Source organism: Struthio camelus, chromosome 6 (genome assembly GCF_040807025.1).
Source record: "Struthio camelus isolate bStrCam1 chromosome 6, bStrCam1.hap1, whole genome shotgun sequence".
NCBI lineage: Eukaryota > Metazoa > Chordata > Aves > Struthioniformes > Struthionidae > Struthio > Struthio camelus.
In genome coordinates, this window is record NC_090947.1 from 38,195,589 (window position 1) to 38,220,781 (window position 25,193).

Genomic DNA, 25,193 nt, shown 5'->3' on the forward strand with positions numbered 1-25,193 from the left:
TGCCGCTTCCCTCCTGCTCCAGGAGCACGTGGGGCCACACTGCCAGCAGCTATGCCTGGTATGTGGCTGAGGCGTTGCACTCGCACGGATAACCACAAGTTACAACACCGGCACATGTGAGTCTGTGAATAAAGAGGGAGATTTCCCACAGCTGCTCTACCCGTGAGCTCACTTACTGAGCGCAAGACGCAGCGCCTGGCTGCCTGCTCCTGGCCGCTGCGGGAAGGCGTGGAGTTTGCCTTGCAGCCATCCAGGAAGACTTTTCAGATACCTGAATCCTCAGTCTGTAGGGAGAGAAGCTCTTGAGGCACTACATACAGAAAAAAAAAAAAAAAAAATTGCTGGTGGCCACAACTACGGCAATCTAATTAATCCAAATAAGAAATGCTGGTGACTATCCCAGGGGTTGTCAACAATTTCGGAAGAATTTTTGCTTTGTTGAATCTACACAGCCTACGCCTCCTGCATTAGAATTTCTTGTGCTTTATAAACAGAGCTCTAAGGATTCATTTCATACCTATGTCATGTTACTCACATGAAGTCGTCACTCAAAAGAATTTTAAGCATATTTATAAAATTAATTCAATAAGAAAGATTACTGCCGAGGGATTCCAGTTTTGACTGCTGACACTATTTGGATCAATCGTTTATGGTAGTAAATAAATGTTATGAAATTTCATGGAGAAACTATTATCCAAATTACTGAACAACAAAAAAGGCCTTTATTTTGTTCCAGGAATGCATTTCTAGCAGAGAAAAACATTCATATACAATGTCTTTTGATAGATTAGTTGGGGAAAAAAATGACTGCATTGAGGTACTGCAAACTGGGAGGATTTTTTTTCCTGAGGAATTACAAGTGACATCAGTTTTCATAATATCTGAGAAGAATAAAATATACTTTGTTGAAAAAATTCCAACTTTTTTTATTCGGGTAAGTTTTGTTACTGAGACAAAATTTCCCATTGTTTATTGCTTGGCAAGTTGTGGCTCTGGTGTTCATAAAGAAAAAGTGTTTCAAGCTCTCAAATATTTTTCCTGAATAATTATTTTATTGTCTTCTCTCAAGAGCAAGGCAACAAAATGACTCCATTGATATCTGTAGTAGCATTTGCCAAAGGCTTGAAGCCTCCACCTCCACTGCATAAAATAAAATTGTCCATGAGGTCTCAGCAGACTATTCTCAGGATTGTTATTCCTGGATCATGAAGGTTCGTTCAAACAGTCCTCTTCAACAGCCAAAAACACTGTTCAAAAAAGTAAGCAGTAAGTACTGAGATTCTGCAGAGGAATAGTCTATGAGAAATTAAAAAAAAAAAAAAAAAAAGTAGTAGGATTTTATGATGAATCTCCAGAGAAGAATTATTCTCTTCTTGAGCACTATATAACAGGGAAAGCTTCAGACTACACTAGTAAAGGTCTCTGATCTGTGGGACAAATCTTCACTCTGAAATAATCCTGGAGATATATCAGACACATTGGAAGTGTTCTCTGTTCCAGAACAAGACTCTGTATGCTCCACTTGCTGAGTAGAAACGAGGAGGATGAACTTCCACTCAGCAAGTTAAATTTTTCATATGAATGATTTATTACACCACAGTTTCATTAACAAGTGAATCAACAGCTCCCTTCTAAGGAATTCTGTTGTCCATTTCAAAGGGAACAGGATGAAAAAAACATGTATGTGAAGTTGGTGAGCTACTGCACCTTGTCACATTGTCACCAGTTACTCCAAAGTCATCTGGGTCTCCACCACAATAGGAAACCTTTCTTCATATAGGTTGACATGAAGTATGGATGTTTTTCCAGTCCTGTACTTCCACCACTCACTCTGCTTCAAAGAAGTTATATTTTGCAGATAAAGGAATCCTAATAGTCTTTATATGCAACTCTACGACAGGCCAAGAAAAATCACATTTGATAATTGCAGCCACAAAGTAAGAGTTCTCTAAGTCATTGGGAAAAAAATGACTTTAATTTATTTTTAAACTACATCTATTAAATATATTGGCCTTCAGCATATGCTCTTAAAAAAGGAAAAAACAAAAAACAAAAAAAACCCAGTCACTTAAATACATATGCCAGCTCCTTTCTGGTACAAATCAGCTCCACTGATCCAAATAGACTACACAAATCCTTTTGTCCTTTATTTTTTAACTACCTTCAAGACTATTTTTACCTTTTTTTTTTCCAGCAAAACTTGCATTTCATGTTTACAGAATTAACTTCTGCTTTGCACATTTTCCCTCAAAACAAGTGCACTCAAAAGGTTACTTGTTATTTCTGTTTTCTGTAGCTCCACCACCATGTCTTAGCACCTCTGTCTTGCGATAGACAAGCAGAGCAAGGGTGGTGCAGTGACTGTCCCTATGCCTAAAGCAAGAGCTCTCACACTCGGTTTTGTTTTGGAGCTTCTTTGGGATGGAGGGAGAACTTGGGCCAAGCACTTGGACTCACCTGGTTTTGTAGCAGATATCCTTTCAGATCACTGTCAGTCTTTTTGGGAGGTAGAATGCTGATCTCGTGGCAGTCAGCAGAAGTATTCCCCCTCCCCAGTCCTGGAGATCCTGACTCTCATCCTCTAAAATCAAAAACACTAACATCTTCAATGAACTTAATCCTATTGCAGAGGGCAGTTTAGGCCCTTAAGACCAAATGCATTACCTCTGCACTGACTGTGGAGTACCAGCAGGATTTCTCAGCAGAATGTGTTCGGCAGCTGTCTGCCTAGTGAGCGACGTCAAACAAAATGACTTCTTATTCCCTTTACTTTATTAAGAGGAGCACTTGACAAAAGACATAAGCAATGTCATAAACCGTTGACTCAGACTTCAGCACACATTCCGCGAGCTGCTGCTATGTCTTGATAGTCCATGTGAGGCACAGAGCGGCAGCTCCAGACAATCAACATTCCTTTCTTGCAAAATAAAGATAAGGTACATGAAAATTGCTCTATAAAGATCAAAAAAAAAAAAAAATCTCAAAACCGAACTGTGAAAAGGCAAGAACATAGTCATTTTTTTAAGAAGTTCTGTGGCAAAGACTGACATTGTGATGAACAAAATTAGTTAAGAGCTTTCATAGTCAGAGGAAGGGTGATGTGGTTGTCAAAGCACTGAACTACGATCATTTGGCTCTTTTTTTTTTTTTTTTTTTTTTAAAGCTTTGCCACCTGTCACTTGTATGACTTGGCCAGCCACTTACCGGCTTGCATTTCTGCCCCATTCTACACCTCTCTCCCTTATAAATAGCCTTTTTTCCAGCCTTGTTGACTCTGACTGTTAAGCTCCTGGTGCAGGCAGTAGCAGGGCAGCAGGAGCAGTGGCGACTCTGGAATGAGTGGGATGCCCTGTGGAGTAAGGTATTAACTAGGCTGGGGCACTGCCACAGGATTTCTTGTGCTGTCCAGCATGAGGTTGGCACCTCGCAGTATTATCAAAGTCCAAATGAAGCTGCACCTAGATTCGGATGCCTTAATTCATACAGAAGAATAAGCTGCTCTCTAAAGCCACCTCAGCATGCCAGTGAAGCATATTCTTGGATGAGAACTGTCACAGTTGCACTGAGGCTCCGCAGGCAAGTTCTCCATAGACATGACAATAAATCCCATCTTAGGATCCCCTCCAATGAGTTGAGTCAAAAATAAAGTATTTCCAAATGTAAGGTGGTTTTTAACTGGAAATCGGTAAATGGTGATTAGAGACTCATGCTTGCTTTGTTCTCTTCTCCCCCTCCCTCCTCTCCCCACCCCCTGCATGAAGGAAATAGCTTTGCTGGGGAAAAACAAAAAAACACCTATTAAATGTCCTGGCACATAGATCAGCCTGCTGCTTTGCAGAAAGGCCAAAAGCCTGTTCAGTAAGTCACAGTTTTACCATTAAAGAAAATGTGTCTTTGCTCGCAATATAATCTGTGTAAAACTCTTAGTAATCAGTGAAAGAAACACCTCAGAAAACAGAAATAACAAATAACCTCCTGGGCACACTTGTTATGGGGGAAAATGTGCAAAGCCAAAGTTGGAAGGCAATCTCAAAGAACTAATACAAACCTCAGGGTTACAAATGAGGTATTGGAGAAAGTGCAGTGCACGCCTCACAGAGTGGGTACTTTAACAAGATCCTTTCCAGCATGCTTGATCCAAACGCAATCTTTGTGTTGCCCAACAAAGCTGGGATATTCCCCAGACAAGCCTCCATACTTTTCCCCTCCATCTCCTTTAAATGAACAAAGAATCCATTTACAGATACTTAGTTTCAAAATTACTCAGTTCTGGCACTTCATCACAGTCTCCTGGGGGAAACAAGTATGGCGGGGGGGACTTGCTTTCTGTTCTCATAAAGCCCTGTGGTTGAGAGCTAGTCAATAAAATACTCTTTCTTTTTTTTTTTACTGTCAATAGTGATACATTATGTTTGCATCACAGGCATCAAGACAGAGGATCACAAAGCACTTTGCAATATCTTATTTCACAGAACAGCTGTAAACGTGCATCCCACCCATACAAATAAAACTCTGTGGCACTGACTCTGAGCAGAGACGGAGAGTGCAGCACCTGATCGCTGTCTCCGTTACCTGCACAGCCCAGGCAGTCCTTTGAATCTCCTAGGCCTGTACTTGCCCAAGACAACTAGATTTAGATTGCAAAAGACAGCAAGATTACATTATTCTCTACAGGATTTTGCAAGCCATGAAATATTGTACATAAGTATTCTTTACATGTATTTGTACACTGCAAGAGTGCATAACAGTTAGAATTCAGGCCTTTCGGAAAACGTAAATGCATATGTTTCACATATGTTGAAGGTAAAAAGTTAGCAACAAAAACAGCAAAAGAAAAAAAGGCAGCTCTGCATTTTTCCACAGGAATGTTAAGCAGGTGTAAAATAACTTTTAAGTTAACCTGCACTAACAAGCTTAACAACAGCTGTTCCTTGCATATTGCAACGTCAGAGAGTGGCTGCAGAAGTTAAAAGTGCTCCTTCGAAAGTAAACACGGTTCCTGGAATACATTTTGTTCCCCATTTCAACAGCCTCCTACATACAATCCTTCGCAATGGCTCAGATTCTTTCTTAGTTATTTGCAGCCTTTTCAGATTGTAAAAAAGAGAAGGACTGAAAGCACAAGTATTATTTTGATAGTGCCCCAGCATACAGCCCTTCCAGGGGTAGAGGGGATGGAGAAGGAACTACACAGTTGTTTTTATTTTTTCTGGAAGGGTGACTTGAAAATAAAGAATTGGCTTTTCCTTTAGGACGAACCACAAAACTGAGCCAGCGGGGTGAGAAGCTGGAAAATAGAAGCAAATTATTTATCTTCTCTTCTGATGAATTAAGGAAATAGCAGTTCCTTCCTTGAAGCAATCCCATTCATACCAGTCAGCACAGAGACACAGCCTAACCCACAAAAACGAAGCTCACAGAGTGAGTCCAGTTACCTGTCCAGAGCGAACTCTCCCAGGCTGATGTGACAAACACAACATTCGTGTGGGTTACCATAGAAGAAGTCATTTTCACATTATCCTGAATTCCTGTTTCGTGGTCGGTCCCTGCTGCAGAAGATGGGGTGGAGGGGATTCCTTGACTTTGGACAGGAAAGGTGACTTTGCTCTCGTGGGTGGGGCATATGTTCAAAACAATAATTCCATTAATGCCCGAGATCCGTTTTATGAACGACAGCTACCTGCACTGATCACCAAAGCCTTCAAATCTCATTTAACTGCAACGCCTTCATTTATCAACGCTAGTTACTGCGCCAAGATTAAAGTTCCGGACTACTGCACTGATCTGTCCGACTCTGGATACCTAAAATACCGTTTTCATTAGAAGCGTTTTCTAGAGAGGAAAAGATGGCCAGCGACTTCATGGTATGCACGATGATTTTACAGCTTAGCTGAGAGGCAGGGGAGTTTCCTATTCTGCCACCAACATCCTGTGTAAGCAACTTTGAGAAGGTTAAGCTTCTCAGTTTATCCATAGCCTCTCAGACGGATACTGTGAGATTTTTAAATGACCACTTTGATATCTATAGGTTAAGAGTTAGACTCATCATTGCGGTGACATTCTGCACAGAGAGGGGGCTGCCAGGAAAGCCTCTTACAGCTGCCAGATTTTGAGGGCCAACCTGAACCAGCCTTACAGTCCTATAATTTGGGTAATTAGAGGGTAGCTCTAAGTTACATCACTCTTTTACATCACATTTGGTCATGACTACAGATCACCCCCCTTATCCTTTGACATAAAAATATAACAGGAAGAGCTAAGTTTACTGCAGAACTAGCTGCACAAATACTAGATTAACAGGTATTCACACAATGGAGATACCAGCCCTACCAGCAAGAGAGATGATCTGCAATATATTCTGCTTTGCCCTACTTACCTTTTACTATATCTCGCTGGAAAATATTCTAATCAAAACAATACTCCTTGTGATACACATATCTGGTATATATTATTCTTTACTTTAGGTTTCTCACTAACCATTTTACACGGTGTAACCATTCATATTACCTTGGTATTTCTTCTCTTCCTCTACAAACTGCACAACTTTGTGTTTGGAAATAATTATTTATACGTCCAACACCTTTTCCTCCAATCTTCCTTTCAAGGGATCCATAGAAAATATTAACCAAAATTAATAATCGATCAAATGAAAAACATTTTTAAAAAATCCCAAGAAAACAAAAATCCCAGAACTGAAACACCAATTGGCTTTAATTTGCAAAAACAAACAGGCCAAAAGCGCAACAGCAATCTATGTTGTGGCTTTAAGATACCACCAGCAAGGGACATAAACGTTTTCTTTTTGCCCTTTATAAGTAAATTACTAGTAAAAGGAGAACAAGGAAAGAACTGGTCTCCTCACTGGAGGATAAAACCTACCACCTGATGAAGCTGAAGAAACACAGGATTCCTCCAGCAATCTGTCTATAAATATTTATTGCAGTAGTTGCACTTTCAGTGCAGAGACCCAAGATTATGAACAAACTCTCAGATGCGATTTGGTGAAAACAACAAATTCTATTTTGCAACAAACATTAGATTTTCATTTATAATCTGACAAGCAAGCACCATTCTTTTGGCTTTATCAAGACATTTTGGTGCAAGTTGTTCATTCTCTGAACATCACTTTCACAACCCCTGAGTCCCAACAGAGCTCTCCACCACCACACTGCACGTCATCGCAATGCTGTTTATCTGGCTAACGCTGATTGATCAATGGATGACACCTGGTGATGCAGGTTTGCCATGGAAGATGACCCAAACCAGCCCATGCAGAACCATGCAATTACTTTTCAAGGTTCACTGGAAACTATCAGCATGATGGGCCCTGCCAGAGCTTTCCAGGACCCTGGAATGTGACGCTCATGGAATCTAATGTTCACCATGCTTATTAGCACAGGCTGGCATCCTGTTTACCAATCACTCTGAAATTATTGTAATCTGAATGCTAGGAAGAATAAAGATAAAATTAAGAATTCATTTCCAAAACTCAAAATACAGGCAATGTAATTCCACTCTTAACAAAAATGAACAGAAAAATCAAGCACATAGCTACATATTTGTTACATCTTTCTGACCCTGCATAATCCACCTAATGATCTGCTACATATTCACAGCTGAACATCCATTTCTCAGACACATCTGGGTTCTGATATTGCATTCATGGAAGAGGAACTGGACTTGAGGATCTCACTTCCCTTTCCTCTCTACCACTCTTCGAGAGTCACACTCGCATTTCCAACTCCTTCTCTTCTGCTTATTTCCTAATCCTTAACTGACTCAGGAATAGGGTTTGACCTTTCCCAGGCTAGACCTCTGGCATTAGTTCTGTTTTCAGCATGGCCAGGTGTGACTATCTCCTGCTCAGACAGCAGAGTCAGCTCAAGAGAGTTCCTGTGTTTGGCAAAACTCTGTAAAGATCGTTAGCCCATTTTGAGGCAAAAAGCCAACGTTCAAGTCCCAGTTCAATATCTGCAATGCATTACTGCATCTCATGTGAGGATAGACACAATGGTATCCAAATGCTCTGGAGTGATAATGAGTTTGAGAAGCAACTATTGAAGATGCACCAAATATACCTCAAGCTAACGCACTTCCCACAGTCACACATTTCATACTGCCTCTTTCTATCCCTGTGCTAGCAGGATTGTGCATCTCAGGAGCAGATGCAATGGCAATGGCAGGAGATAGAACAGTGGTAGGGACGCATGGGCCATACAGCACCTCTCACAGAAACCAGGGCCAAAAGTCAAAGTTACTAGGGCTGACACAGGGCAATAGTTCCCTTAGGCCCATACCTTCACTTGTACCTCAGCTCCTGAGCCTCCTGTGTGAGTCACCATCAAGGAAGTGAATGCAGCACAACATAAAAAGCGGAGGCATCTATCCTCAGAGCTACTGGAGAATACCACACACTTTGGAAAAATCCCCCTCTCTGCCTAGGTAAAAAGTGTTTTGCTTCAGGTTGGGGGAAGCATTTTTCATCTTTATCTACTAATTAGCTTGATATCCCTCTGCCGCTGTATCATTTACTGTAGCTATGGGGACAGTTTCTGTCCTCTTGAGTTCCCTAGAGCACCAGCAAAATTATAAGGGAGGGAATAGTAAATCCTAACTAACAATAATAGATTTTTAATGAAGAAAGCAAAGAACATTTTGCTTTTCAGGAAACCCACAGAGCAGCCATTCTCTGGTCTTATGGGCAGTGTAACCACTGCAGACTCCAAAAGAGCCCTTTAATAAAGGAGGGTATATGTTCAGATACCCAAAGACTTCAGAATTTGACCTGCCAAAGATATGAAGTAGTAGTGGCTTTAACTCTAGCAGAAGTAATGCTGCCCAGGGGAGAAAGCCAGGAAAGTTCTCATCTGTTTGCCATTATTAATTACACTGACCCTTCAGTTGGACTCTTGTAATTCTCCCCATGGAGTCAAAGCAAAGCTGTATAACTTTTCAGCAAGTCAGTTTGGGGAAAATCCCAATTGAAATCTGCCCATATTTTGGCAGAATTTAAGGGCTAGCTTCCAAGGAAACAATCCAGAAAACCAGCCTTCCAAAGGATATTTAACCTTAGGGATACCTAAACCTTTTTTTTTTTAAAGTATTCTCTACGTATTTCCTTAACACCTGTGCAGAAGAGCACTCTCGTTTGGAAAGTCTCGTTCATTGCTCCACCTAAGCCCCACCAAATCACAGAGACGAGGCAGCAGCGCCTGTAGGTCAGCGTGATCCCTGAGGAGACATTTGTTCACTGTTTAACTGTGCAGGAATAGAGGCTCCAAGCTGCAAACAGCTAAAGCTCAGCCCAACATTGGTACAAGGACAGGAAGAAGGAAACAAAGAAGTACAGCCCCTACACCTGTTTGTTGGTATACTTTATAACCACCTCTCGTATTTTCCTTGAAGGAACTGGTATATTAGCTGAATCACTGGACGTAGGAGATGCATCCATCATTGTACATATTCATAAGGGAAAAGTACAGGAAATGAAAAATGTTATTATGCAGGAGGAACTAGATTCATCTTTTGATTTATACTGACTGAATCAAGCCTGTTTAAGACAGAGGCTTAGTTTGAAACAAGCTTTATCATTGCTAGCATCGAGGGTCCATCAAAAAAAAAAAAAAACAACCTGCTTTTTATTGGGTCTCTATTCAAGTATTGGCTTCCTCATTTCCCACCTCACTTACTCTCTAAATTCCTTTAGAAAAGGGTTATTTGGCCTTTTGTAATGATAGTTATTTATTTGTTAGTTATTGATAGTTATTCATCTGCAGCTCTCAAAATACCTTAAATAGGCACTTTATTACAGTCTGATAACATAAAAGAAGTAATTTTTACTAGTATTAGCAAGATGCTACAGCATTAGCTGGTTTGGTAGCTATCTCATTTTCCTACCATCAGCTAACTATTCTTTGCACTCTCTTCTATACTCTTACTGCCTTTGGGGTTGTACCAACTCTTTCATGCTACTATAGGCCAGGTGTTGCTAAAACTTGTATGACAAGAATCATGTGCCTAAGTCACAAAGAATGTAGATTTTTATTATCCTTATTATGTGTATACTGTATATTCCATACACACACATATATATTTCTATAATATTTATAATTGTATTTATATGTAAATGTATAAATGTAATTATAAATGTAATTATAATTAAATACACACTAATTGCGGATGAGCAGGACTTTTCCAAAGTAGTTTCAATCTATGCAATAGGTTTCTCTCTGTGAATAATTGCCATTTAATGTGGGCATATCTGAAACAGAAAACCAACCCTCAGTTTAGAACTTTTTAGTATTGATTCTCTTGAGTTTCCTTGTTTTTAAATGTATTACAGTTACTTTCACAGGATATGCAAACTCATGTTAAAGTTTCTTGAAAAATTCCTTAAAATATCATTTTATAATTTAATCAGTATTTATTTTAGCAACAAGCTTATTTCTCAAAAGCCTCATTTTGGCACATGCTCTGTGCTACTTACACACTAACAATTAACAAGGCACATTTAACTGAACCCCTACTGTTGCAATATGATCTGTCACTATGAAATTTGCAGGAGTGTTTACTCACTGTTAACAAAAGTGAAGCCAAAAGAGATGGATTGAGCATAATATAGTGAAACAGAAAGCACCAGGAATTACATATGATTTTAGAAGATAAGATAGATCAGTAGATAGAAACAAATACTTGTTAGTTCTGGAAGTCATTGCTCTGACTGCATATATTACTTAGTTATACCGTTAAGAAAAAACTGAGATAACATAGCATATACTTTTCATTCATCTCATTTCAACTGTTTGTTTAATACCAAATGGGTAAAAAGAGTATTCTTACATAACATATTAAATAGAAAAAAGCACTCTGAACTGTTTACAAAAAGCCTTGTGTTTGCATCCCTAAAATCAACAGCAAAATTAAGTTTTACAAAGATATAATAAAAGCTGCAAGTTTTGAAATCACCTTTTTGACTTAGTTACGTGTACACAAGGATGACCATAACATGTCAGGAAAGTACCAACATTCAAATATAGATGTGTATTAAAGGAGGTCTGTAAAGGTTTGTGCATCCATCGGACACAGAATCAGCAGTGACCGTATACAGTTACTTCCCGGATAATGCCTTCCACCTATTTACATGGGCTGTTTTATCAGTTTAGCTTTTTCCCAAAACACAAGGTTAAATCAAAAGGGTCAATGGCATCTTCTAGTGCTACTTACTGTAAATCTCTTTTATAACAACATTTAAAGCATTAAAGAAAAAAATCTGTCCTTACTTACAAGACAAAGCAGAAAAGGAAGGTCATTCATTACACCCCATTCATTATTTTCTGTTTCATTCTGTAAATATTATAGTGCTACTGAGAAAAAAATATAATGTCTGAGGCTCTCAGATCTTCCTTCAGAGTTTTAATCATTCGCTTCCCAAGAAGGGGTTTAACAAATACCACAGTGTTCTGTCAATATTTGTATGCAGCACCACACAGGGCAAGCTGCCAAACTTGCATGGCTTAAAGAGCCAAGGGTGGAAAACTGACACCCTAACAAACACACTCCCGCTTTGTCTCTTTTAAGGTGGTGCTAAAAGTGTCATCTTTGCTTCTGACTGCAGCTTAGGAAAGCTCTTTGTTCGGTCTCTTCACTTCTACAGAAATGCATTATTTAATAATCTCGTTCACTAAACTTTGGGGATTTGTTTCGTGCCTAAATGTTTCTTGCACAATTACAAGCCGTTCGCTTTCCACCAGCTGCACTTTAAATGTATTTTAATTGGCTGGAATTTCGAAGGAATCCGTTTGGCAGTCATTGACATGTGAAGCACGCCCCTAGCAGCTGAAACAGGCCCCAGAAGCAGCCCGATTACTTCATCAAAAGAAACTGTTTGAATACCACTGACTCCTACATAACTACACTGAACTCCATTATATAGGTGTGGTGATGTAATTAATGATTATCTGTTAAATTCCTGATTGTACCGGAAGCAAAAAAGTATTACAGACAGATAACAAGTTTACAGTGGTCTGCAGACTTACAGCGCTCAGCGTTGGCTTTCAAATATTGTTAGGTTTCTAGAGAGGCCTTGCTTGTGCTTTTTCTCTTTCTGATCTAAACCGTGCAGAAATATCAACTGCATTACTGTTTCTATACTTGCAATACACCAATGTTATCTGTTGGATTTTTGTATACAATATTATTTTAAAAGCTTCTAAAGTGCTAAATCAAAGTATAAAATAAGTTTGTTTCTACATTAATAATAGCTCACTTTCCCCATTTCTCTTTATTTTGGGGTTCCTAATGTGTATTGTAAGCCAGCTTTGCAGACCCTTAATTTAACATAGTCAGTTCCTCGCACTGGACAGTTTGTAATACAGAGGTTTAAGAGCTGACAGCAGTAGGGAGAGCTACCAACAGCTGCTGGGGGTAAGGGGGAAGAAAAAAAAGAAAAGAAAAAGAGAGAAGACATTAACGAGAGAACCACAAGAATTCACACTGTAAAATACAACATTTAGGATGAATGTAGTGACATTAACAAGTCAGATTTTAAAACAGAGACATTTCAAGTGATTCTGATTGAACACATGGTATCTGAGAAACCCAGAGTTCTGCAACCCATGAAAGCTCCTGTGAAATCATAACTGCTTGAGCGTTCACTTATCATCAGGGTACCACAGAGGATGAAGGAGCTAAAGAAAAGGGATTATTCTCTAGCTGAAGTACAATGAGAACTGTTTTCCACATTTAAAAGGGGAACAGTTCTTCAAGTGAAGTTAAGACAATACTTGCCGCCTACAGAGAAAAGCAGCATTTCAAGAGCACTGTATGAAAAGGAGAAGGATTAATGCCATAGAGAGAGTCCATTATACTACTAAAGAGATGCATATTTTAATAATTTGATGCCATCCAACACTAGAAATTTCCGTAGTTAACTGGCTTATATTCCTAAGAACTGCAAAACTTCAGTGTACTGAGGTCTTACGGGAATTTGCTGGAAGTATCACTTGGGGGGAAAAAAAAAGGCAGAAAGGGTCCAAATAATGATAAATTATGAGGAGCCCAATCTTTTGTTAACTTTTAGCCACCTTATGATATTTCACTGAGAGAGGGCCAAAAAACATTTCAAAGCTGCCCCTATCAATTACTAAATCCCACAGGCTTTGTTCCAGACAGCAAAGTGCTATAAAAGCATCTCTCCAGCGTTCTGCTCCTGAATAACAAAAGGAGGAGTCTAACACCAAAAAGGCCAGGTCAGGAGCGCTGCATCTACCCACAGGACTTATTGATCAGCTACCTAGACTCTGTGTATTACAGTAACCCAGTGCATCACAATCAGTAAATGTTTTTCCTCCTCAAGTATATACATGACATAAAGAAAGATTCTTGCCTTCCTCCTTCCTAAACAAAGCAGAATGAACTGGCAAATGGCAGATGAGACAATTTGCCATAGCTCATCACACTGCCTATGACCGAGCTGGGACATGAATCCAGCTCCTGCAAGCCTTCCTTCCTTCATTAGGCCATGCATTTACAACTGTCCCATGTAGGGGCACTTGTGGCTACAGCACAGATTACACCTGACTTAGCTTAACAGCTGAAAACAGCTAGGAAGAATCCTTAGATCTCTGAAAGCCAAATAGAACAGAAGTGGAGGCTTAAATCTAGACTTCTTTCACCCTCATTCAGGCAGAAATGGAAGATTAGAGAGCTTGACACCTTTCTCTCATCTATAGCCGAGTAAAATGTATGGCAAAAATTGCCAAAGAGCCCAAAAGGTAATACGGATGAGAGAAGAGAGGGAGAACTGCAAAATTATTTGAGACCTCATCCACAAATGAAAAGAAAATCTTAGAGCATCACAAGCAGCCAAAATACAATGTACTTAAATCCTTATTCATGCATCACTGAAAACTGTACACTTTTGCCTACCCGACTCTTCATATTTATTTAAACAAAAAAAAAAATTCCTCACAGAACTGACACATTGCAAATTTCCGGGGAAAAATTAATATGAACCGCATAGTGGACGGAGAGGAATTGTAGACAGGATGGCAGATGTGCAACAGCCTGCTCCAGTCCTGCCACCTCTGCAAAGTGGCAAGTACCAAACTTCGGAAAGAGAAAGATCTATTCATGCTCTATTCATGCTGTCACTCTGGGAATCCCACTCGTTGTCATGGGCAGCATGATGACAGCCATGAAGCCTCGAGGTGCCATTGATTGTCATAGGATATTGAAGACAATTGCCCATTATTTATCTTCAATATCTATCATTACAATTAGCTAAATCTGAGACACTAGCAAATGTTTCCAAAGAAACAGTACCCGTGGCTTTTTCAAAAGAGGGGCACTGATTTATTTTCCAGACTTATGTGAGATTCAAGTCACAGACACAATAAGCCTCAGAAAAGCTGTACACTAAACTGATTTTCTGGTAACTGTTACACCAGAAAACCCTTGCGTTGACAAAACTTAAGCATATGAAACATTTACTATTAAGACAGTTAATAGCCCTAAGCACAGTGAAAAGGAAAAGCATCACTTTGAAATTTCAGAAACTATTTAAAAAAGAAGACAGAGAGAGAAATATGTGTGCTATCAAAGGAAAGATAATCAATCCTTCAAAAGCAGAGACATCAAGAAGCAAAGAACACTTCTACCATGCCTAATGGCAATTCGTTGCTTGCCTGCCTTCTCTAACTGCTGTTGGCATTCAGCTGGATGAGAAAAAAAACACTACAGGACGACACACAAGCAAAAAGGAACTATGGCAAAGGAAAAAAACCGAGAGTGAATGAAAAGCTAGTTTTCCCCTATGCAAATACTACACATCAACGAAACAGTTTCTGGCCTAACAGAACCATCTTGAGAAGATACATAAGGATATTAGCATAACGGATACCTGGTTAAAAATGAAAGAGAACTGGATGAGAATGCAAGCGCACAGGAACTACTAAAAACAGCAGCTCATCAGAGTCCCAGCAAAACATGTGGTGAGACAAGAAAAATGATCTCTCTGATGAGCACATTAGAAAGAATGTGTCATCTGGCCAGTATGCCTGAAACCGGAAGGTGGAAGCATTAAAATAAGGCTTATTACAGCCTTTTTAGAACTAGGTGACAGTACTGACCATTCAATTATATTTTTTACCTAGAGACTGCCTATCTGAAGTGCTGTGAAGGTACGTAAGTGATGATCAAACTCTCCCTGGCACTAACTGAGGTGGACAGGCAGAATGAAAGCAGAGGATGAATCACAACCTTTGTGCCCTGGAAAGTGATATTAATCCTTCCATACATTTTACATCCCTTTCTGCCTCCCCATCTTCCTCCTACATACTTCAAGATTTCCACACCTGCGCAGTTAAGTATAGGATAACAGCAGCCTTAAGGCCCCACTGGCCTATAATATTTTCCTAGACATCATCCAAAAGGTAGCACAGCATACACACAACTCCTCCATGCTGTGGTGTTTGGGGAAGGATATGTATTTATGAAAATACATTTCCTCCTCTGAGCTTTTTTGAAAATCCAGTTCTGCAGCCCTTGCTCATGAAGGAACTACATCCAGTCCAGCCCTACCATGCTTACACATAGGGCACATCTTCATAAAAGCCCTATACAACCTCCCTGAAACACATAGTATGGAAGCCAGGTCCTCGGCACTAACAGTGTTAGTCTACCACACCACTCCAGTTGCATTGTGCTATTTACTGATGCTGACACATACACAGAGGAAACAGCATTTAACAAAAGCAAGATGACCAGGTATTAATGTGTCTTACCCTTCAAAATAGCAAAGTTGAGGCCTTGTAAACAAAAGAATGTATAGAAAAGTTAAAAATGTACATATAAATTTCTTTTGGATGGTGGTGACTCTTTGGACAGAGGAAGCAAGCGCTCCAAGAAATGTTTCTCTGTTGTCAGTCTGCTGGGAGTTCACATGTCATCTCTCCACCTCTACTTTTAAGGAACAAAATCACCAATACTAGAACTGCAATGTAGGGCATGTTACTGAAATATCAGGTGTCGAGCAGATAGACACCCCTTGACAGATCAGTTCCCTAAAGCTAAGATGCACGCACGAACTGTTGTTATATTACCTATTACACAGAATCCTATGACTTGGTATTTGTAGCACTATTAAATTCTTCCAAGTAGATCCTAAAGTGTGTGTTAAGTATGGAAAAGTTTTTCAAAAAAAATAATGGTTTGTTTGCATCTAAGGCCAAGTTCATACCCTAAGCATATCTGCCAAACACAAAGTCATATTATTCAGCATTAATGTCAATGTAGAAGCTTACTGTAGTATCAGTGCCCATGGGCTTATTAGCATCGTTTTTCAGTTTTTCCCTGCAAAAATCCATGCCCAGTAACTCAATTTGCAATCACTTTCTTGTTCCCATCAGCTGAAAAGAAAAAAAGGCATTTAAAACACAAGTGTACTCAGAATTGCTGCAACTGTATGTCACGCAAATAGCTGCTGTCAGAGAAGGTGTTAACCTGCTCACGAAGAGAAGCATAAGACCAAACAGGGTGGATATGAAAAATTTGCACCTTCACACCTTTCATTGGTGAGGGCATGGTCTGAGAGTTCATGTTTTCAAGGCAGAAGGCAGAGAATTAGGAGCATGTAGAGGACACCAAAGGTTGCGGGATAATTTAATTGACTACAGACAGGTCTGGACAACATAACTTACTGGAGGGCAAAAGGAAACAGGGTGGAGTAAAAACAATCTAAATTACACATCTTGTGCGGATGCACATTCACCTTCAGGGGAGTCAGTCTGCTGCCCTGGAGAGATGCGTCATCTTCAAGTGAACAATATTTACTTTGATGCATCATGACAACTGAAATGTCATTTCAGTTGCTGCATGCTGGCTTACCTTATAACCAAACAGATTCATACATCAAGCGGTGACAATTTAAAAACAAATTTAAAAGAATATAGAAAAACTATAGAGAGAGACATAAAAATGATCAATGTTTCGCTCCTTCTGGTAGAAAACATACAGCATCCTATGTCTATGTTTAAAAATATTTTAAAACATCTATTGTTATTCTAATAGATCTTCTCACTCAGAACTAAGTGACCAATCTGGTGTGCTCACAGTTACAGAAGTGAGCGTAGACAAAGAGAAGTCCACAGCTGCTTATTTTTATTACCTTTTAGCACCTTAAATTTCTATTATGCATACAGGTAGGTAGGGGACGATCAACGGATACTCAGCATGGAAAACGAAGGACCTCTAGAAAAGATGAACGTTTTGTTTATTCCATTTCCTATCAATCTCTTGGGCATCAACACTCCCAGCTTGTAATAAATTCATGCTCAGAAAGTCACTTTAAGGATAGTATTTTCAATAAATATAAGAAACTATGATGTCTTCATTAGCCTAATTAAGATAACACAACCTGAAAAGATTGCTTTTTATTAAACGCTATATTGTAACAACACAGAACAGTAATGCGCAGTGTTGCCAGTGAGACCATTCAAATACTGACTGCTGCGATCCAGGAGACCAACCACACTAAAAAATTATCTTGGCCTGCACAGAGCCCCGCTGGTTTGGGGAAAGTATGGCATGAACATAGAAATTATTTCAGCAGAAAGTTCCAGATGATACTTTAATCACTCATTTTTCTCCACCACACCTTAGCAATTATTATAACAATGTATATATTAAGAATTTTGTTTCACATATTCTTTTAATAATAGTACTCAGAACTTTATACGGTATTCAGCATCTAAACCTTCCCAGAAGGCAGGCAAGTAGCAAGTGTCACACTCTCACAATGCATTTCGGTACTGTATAAATGGGACATAATTAAAGTGAGACTTAATTAAAGCTTTTCTTCTCCAGAGACGGACAGGTAAAACATACCTTACTGTATTCCTGAGTACAAAAGAGTCTAAAATTGTCTTCAAGATTACACAATTGTAGTCTCACTGTACAGCAAAGGTGAAATACAGTAATAGTTGGGATTAAGTTCTGCTTCCAGCTGCACCCTTTTCAGTTTGGACTAATTTCTGATTCCTTGAAACAAAGCAGTCAGGATTTACTCTGCATAATACAGAAAACTTGACCGCTTGTAGCACACTGCTATAAGACTGTGTAGGTAACCCCTACTGCTCATGGTGGTGCACCACAAAAATCCACCTGTGTGGAACCAGCCCCTTGAAAGCATATCCCTGGGCAAGTTACTCAACTTCCTCGGCTAACAACAGGATTTCTTGATGGCAGCACTCACCACGTACTGTCTGTAGGTAGAGAAGGTCTATCCCAAAGGAAGCATCAGGCACCACTTTACTGAACACGACAGAAATCATATGTTGGTCGCGTTATGTTTGGAGTGAAAACTTGAGATGGTGGCTGGCCACGGTGCCCAAGATGGTGCATGGGGAGAGATTAAAAACAAAACAGAACAAAAAAACCCAGCAGCATGTGGTGAAGTCAGATACCTATTAAACTTCAGCCCCTCTTTGTAATTTAAGCACCTGTTCAGGGCTATATAGAAATCTATCTGCCTACTTTTATTCCAGTCTCTGGCTCTGGCTCCTAAAGGTATTTGGCAATCACAGTTCTCTGAAAATCCTTGCATAGTTTTCAGAAGGAAAAAAGGGAACTTTGTGTTTTCCAAATACCAGCTAACGATAAAGTTAAAGCTGGAGAAAGGAGCCACCAGTATTTTCTACACAAGCAGTAAGCCAGCAACATGCATTTACCTGACAGCATGGCTTCTACTGGAGAGACCCTCCCAGTTAGCTGGGACAGATGGACAGACAGTTCCTGCTCGCGGCACAAGTCCCTGAATGCTGAGCTTCTGGCTGGGTGTGGAGCAGGAGCCGTGCGTGGGCAAGCAGAGACCCCCTCTGCAGACCTCTGCCTCCACGGCAGGGCAGGCCAGGCTGGTGGCTCGCCCGCTCCGGGCCCTGCTCCAGCCTGGCCAGGCAAAACAGTCACCTCGGCAGGAGGCCAGTCCAGGATCGGGCTGGAGGGATATAACCAAGGTGGCTGGGCTGCACAAATATCAGGAGCTGCTTATTTCACATTTACCTTGGGGCTGCACTACAATTACTTGTTTGGATTAAGGAAGGGCCTAAAACAAAGGGGAAAATCTCCTTTTGAAAATCAGTCTGTTAGGGTTAAAATATAAATGTAAATAGTGAAATTACAGAAAAACACAGCTTGGAAAGGCAAAGCTGAGCCAGGAATCACAGCTATTTCCACAGCGTGGAAATGAGAGAACTGACATCCGTCAGACTCAGCCACAGATTTACTGTTATTCTCTCTTCTGCCTTTCAGTTTCTTCCTCTGCAGAATGGGGATAAACTTTTCCTCGAAAGACTGCAGTGGCAAGAGATAAACTTTGGTTAGTTATACGAGGAAATTATATGTGAAATCCTCTGCTAGAAGCAGTTACAGAAGCTCAAAATTGTATTATTACATTAGAAATATCACTCTTTAAAAAAATCTGTTCTATTCACAATACTGTACTAAATTTTCCTGAGCATAAGTAATATTTTAACAGGATTTTCTTTGTTTGTCGTGTGCATGGGAAAAAGAGTGGGATAAGGAGTTACAGTGTGCCTAGTCAACCAGTCCAAGTTGCTCTAAGGTCATAAAAAATAAAGCAGGACACAGAGAGCTCTGTACTTCAGCTCTAAGAACTTCCAATTGATTCACTTTTCCTCCAAAAACCAACGAAGCTCTTTCAACACATTAGAGCGTGATATGGTCAATCATTCTGCACCACGTAATTATATGGTTGAATTTTGAACAGGCTGAGAGGATTGCAGGATAAGGGTATACTTACAATTACTCAAATTAGCGGAAATGAGCATTTACAAACACTCCAACCAGAACAAGAGCATGCTGGTCAATGAACCGGCAAAATATAGAAAGAAAAAGGCAAAAGAGTGGACAAATAAGGACAAGAGGATAGAACAGCTGCAGCTTGGGAGGAAGCAGCAAACTTTCCAGACGTGAAATTCAGATTTAAGGATTTTTTTTTCCTTCTTCATATCACTTGTGCTTTTTCTGAGGCCCCTAGGTGCTATAGTATGGGGAGCTGGATTTTCTGTTCTGTTTTATATTTCCAAGATGACAATAAGCATTCACCAGCTCAAATGAGATTTGAGCTGGGACTTTTTTTTCCTTAGTGAACTAGAATTTAATACCTTCTTGACCACACAGCCCACATATAACTTTTCACAGATGGGGTTTATCTAAGTTCAAAATATTTCAATGGATTACTTAAAGTGTCTCTTGATGACAAAGCAGCTTTAAGCATATTCCAGGATTAACAGTTACATGATTGATTCTGTAGTACAGGACTGAAGATTCAGACTGAGAAAGGACAGCTGGATGTCTGCAGGAATAAATGTGGTTTTTGTTTATAGCTGGAGTTTCTAGAGAACCACAGCAGTGATGCTCTGAATCAATGCATCCTCTTGCTACCCAGGTCAGTAGCATGTATGTCTAGGTCACACTATACCTTCCGCAATTGCAACAAAGATTCAAACACAGCATGTTCCTGCAAGTGATTGCTTAGACCAACTTTGGGTCCAGGAATCCTATTCAAGGGTCTTGAATGACACTGAATAATCTGACAGTAGAACAGCATTTAACTTGCAAATGCACTGTACAGCTGTGGACTTACTAAAACTAAATTAACTGCCTCTTTGAGACAATTTTCTTCGTTGCATAACAAATGTAGGTTTCTTTTCTTCTGATTCCCAAAAAGACCTCTCCCATTTGTATTTAGCTAAATATCTTGCTGTAAAGCTTTAACAAGGAGAATGATGATTCACCTGAATTATAGTTATACAGCTGCAGTCACTGTCTGCAAGGATGCTTGGATGTTCAACACACCCATGGGATGGCCTTGCAAAACAATCCACAGGAATGTACATTAGAAAACAACCATAAACATACCAAGATGAAGGTTTGACTGGGATTTAGTCAATTAAAACAAATATTTTTGCACTGAGCAATTAGAAGTACTAAAAGTGTTCTCTTTAGTATGCAGTATGGGCACATGGATGACATAAAAGAAATTGTTTGCTCTTAAGTCAGTAAGTGCATTCTTAACAATTGCAAGCAGAAGGGGTGGATAAAGAGCCTGAGACCAGGTTGGCCTTGTATTGCGCATGAAGATTGATTGAGCCAGAGCAATTGCAATAACAAGCGTTTCAATCGTGCCCTAGGCCTCACTAGAAAAGTGCTTTCAAAAGGCAACAATAGAGACACTGCTGCTGATACAGGAAAACTACAGTGTGTATCATCTGGATCTCCCAGATGCTAGGCTGTGCGCTCATGATGGATTGACTTGTCTGTACCATGGGAGCATGCGGGGAGCATGTCATTGTTCTGTTCTTCTGCCACTATTTTTTGGGCTTACCCCTCAGCAGTAACCAGGCACTGGATTGCACAGGCCCTCAACGGCATCATGTTACTTCTTTCCTCAACTATCCTCATTAAGAAAGTTTTGATTATTTTTTTTCCTTTAAAAAATTGTATAAGTTCTGCTTTTCATTGCCCAGAAAGTGGTTGAAAATGAAGAACCAGACTACAAGCTTTAACAACATTAGCAGATACAACATATTTGATATCCTATTTTTATTTTACTGCCATGCCAATAATTAATAGGAAAATTTTTCCACTGCTATCTTCCTGTCTTCCCAATTAGAACTCTCCAGATGGAATCTGATTGGGAATGCCAAAAAAAAATGCACTCAAAAAAAAAAAAAGTCTTACTGAAGTGTAGAGAGAATTCATCTTGACAATCATTATTGTCAACAAATCAAGTTGTAAGGGAATACAGAGTTACATCCATCCATGTAAATGCCAGAGTTTTGCATTTTTTGGTATATCTGAGGAACTCTAGGTTGTCAGAGTTGTTTCCATTCTGTGTTGCGGTATGGATTCCGTTCGGCACGGAGTTTCTGGAATAATACCTATTTATTCTCACTGTGCAAGAAGAAACATCAGTCATCTGTGGGGCTCTGTGTGGTTCCACAGAAGAAAAAGATACAGAAAAGCTGACCAAGCCATAAAATAGGAAAACTGATTTTGGAGGGGAGAGAGGAGAAAAAGGAGTGTTTTATAGAAAGAGATCTGGTGACTTCTGCATAGGAGCACTGGAAGACCTCAGCAAAAGGTCTCAGCCTTAGCAAAGCCTTAGCCAAAAAGCCTTAGCCAAAAACAACCTAAGCTCTGGCCTAACTTGAAACTAGATCATTGACAGATGAACAAGAGGGAGGATGGGCTCCTCAGAGCTGCATGAAGAGCTCTGCTCCATCACCTACTCATGTCATCTCCTAGGGCAGAAAGCAGACTCTCAGGGTTGCTACTGGTTTAAAGATAGATCTGCTAATCTAGGGTTTAATAATTATAAGCAAAGAGCATACAATTTGTTAAGTTTCAGGCCAAGTTTAGTCATCTTTCCTCAGCACAGCAAATCCACCTACTCCTCTGGCAAGAAAAGGAAAGATGTAAGAATCAAGAATAAACATGTACTACTGAAGGACACACTGCATTTTTAAGCTCAGATGCTTAGAAGTTTTCACTACAAAGGAGCTAAGGATGGGCCAAAACCCCAAAGCTTTTTTATTCTCCTTTACCAGCTGTCAGCTTCAGCTGCAGATAAAATAGGATCCTAATTCATGTTTCCTAGACAAACCCGGCAAAGCCTCCAAAGTTTAGATCATCCCTGTAAACATTCATAAATACCTTACAAGCAGTGCCATGGTGCTTTTCAGTGTGTCTTTTTCTTCTCTTCTGTTTTACAAATGGCAAAACCATCAACTTACTTTGTATTTCTGTGTCTGGGAAATTCAGTTGTCTCCATAAACCTCTGAACCTGGCCCAAGAGTCGAAGACCTTAAAGCAGCCATAGCAAACTGAGACAACAGTAAGTGTTCCAGTGCACGTCTCACCAATGTGCAGTAGTTGCAGATCAACAGGGGAATGCCACTAGGGATCTTTCCATTAAGTAGACTGGTATTGTTTCCTTCTACTGACTTCAGTTACCCATTTGATTTCAAACAATATGCTGTGATCCTGCTCTGTTTGTTAGCAAAACGTTTGAATTCAGATCGATATAGCCTGTGATTTTTTTCCCCAAAACTCAACTGAAGGGTTTTATCAAAAAAAAAAAGTGTCTCTACGTAAAATGTGGAATCTGTGGATACAATGATATCCACTAAAAAGTATAAGTAACAAAAAAAAAAAATTCCCGACCTCCTCAAATTGAAGTTTGTACCAAAAATAGAATGATAAAATTATTCTGCAGTTATTTTGGGGGTCTTTCAGTAAGGTCTGATAGCTAATTTACCAATTAGCACTAAGGGAGCATACCTAGAGAAGCAAATCACTGAACAGAAAAGAGAACATGAAGAGTCTCAGGCAACAAAGAGGATATCAGTCACGCATTTCTCTGAAATGAACACAGCTCATCACAACATACTTACCTGCTCCACTGCTCCACTTGACTTGGAAAAGAATCTGATAAAATTTAGTGTATTTTTATATAAACTAAATAGTGAAAGAATTATTTGATATGATTATTACTTAAGCATGATTATGCAGTTACTTTTAAAATATGTGGATTAGGATGAGGACTTTTTTTCATTTGGCACATACAAGATATAGAAAGGAAATAAAACATTGTTTTAGAAGTCCAGTGAAACAGAGTGCTTTTCTAAATCTACACCTTTATGAATGCTAGTGTTCTTTGTATTGAAAGAGAAACACTACAAAAACTCAGGATATCAAGTGATTTAAATCATACGAAAGGCTATAGAACTGACTCAACAACCAGCTGTGAAAGGAGCCAGACTCTAAATGAAATGGATTGTAACATATTTGCAAAAGAAAGCAAGGAACATAACCTTCGACTTTCCCTTAGGCCTCTTTTATAAAAGAGATTCAGCTGTGATTTAAGAGACCCGAGGCAGGAAGGTATCACAGAGCATAACAGATTCATTTGGTGGAAAAAACATTTTAGTTACTTAAAATACTACAGACAAGATTATTTGCAATTAATTATATACCTTCCATCCTCGCTTCTTCTTTCATTCCAAAAGAGTGTAAAAATCCATTACTATACAGATGTGATTCCATGCAAGGTATTCTTAAGGAAGAAAAAAAAAAAAAACTACTCTTTGCAGCACAGCGAGAATAAAGCAACAGCAGCTAAACAGGAGGAACTCCTGCTCTACCCCTCTGCCAGTGAAAGGAAACTAGGAAATTCAGAGCTGCACCAAAACTCTAACCTTCCCAGCAAGACAGTTTCTCAGTACAGTGAAAATTAGAGGGAATTCCAAAATTTTATTTTATGATTATTTACCTACTTCATCGAACTATGGTTCACTAAATATTCACCGTCTTCCTTCTACTTAATATATTAGAATTAGGCTAACTTTTCACTGTAGAAATATCCTAGACTATTATCCAGTGCCTTATATGCATGCAGAGTACCATATAACCCAAGGTGCTGGCAGCCTAAGCTATGCTCCAGAAGGTACTAAAATATGCAGGCTTCAATCAGTTTTCAGTGAAGACCAGCCTTGCAACCTTTCCTTCATAGCAAAAAAAGATGCTGCTAGCCTCCCCACCCCATTCCGCCTTTTTGTTTCAGATGCCCCTCATGTAGCTCTTGTCTTAGTTTATGTTAACCTAATGTCCTCTGCTCCATTTCTCCTCCACTGCTACATTTGAACAGACCTGCTATCCAAGGAGTCCCTCCGCTATGCTTCCAGTTTATCAGACACCATCAGGAGCCTTTTGGTTAACCCGTGATATAATATCAGCCAGATCCATAACTAGAGGAAATATGCCCGATAAGACATTTATTTTTATGTTCAGTGAAGAGGAAAAAAAAAAAAAAAACTGTGGAGCAAAAAAGTTGATCAAGTGCTCTGTGAATCATTTTGTGATTTGTGGACTGAATTCCTTAATAAAGATTTTGCTGACACATGTTGTTTGTATTTGCCTTCAGAACTGTCTAATTAGTAATGAGTAATTCCACTTGGAAAATATTTACATAAAAGCATTTAATCTCATGTCACTAGCATAGATTGCATCTTCTTTAAGGAAAAAAGGAGCCAGAAAGTAAGTAATACTGTAGTCTGTTTTAATGTACTGGGATATCCCACCAAGGATACAACTCTAGTGAGGAGGAACAAGGT

General features: G+C 39.5%; 1 protein-coding gene across 1 annotated transcript in view; it reads right to left on the reverse strand.

Annotated features, from left to right (window-relative positions):
• The window catches only part of NCKAP5 (NCK associated protein 5), a 416,795-nt gene extending 405,403 nt beyond the window's left edge, over positions 1-11,392 (reverse strand). Inside the window, exon 1 of the mRNA XM_068949189.1 lies at positions 11,284-11,392. The gene's annotated coding sequence lies outside the window, so the exon portion shown is untranslated. The remainder of the gene's footprint in view (positions 1-11,283) is intronic.
• Between the last annotated feature and the right edge of the window lie 13,801 nt (positions 11,393-25,193).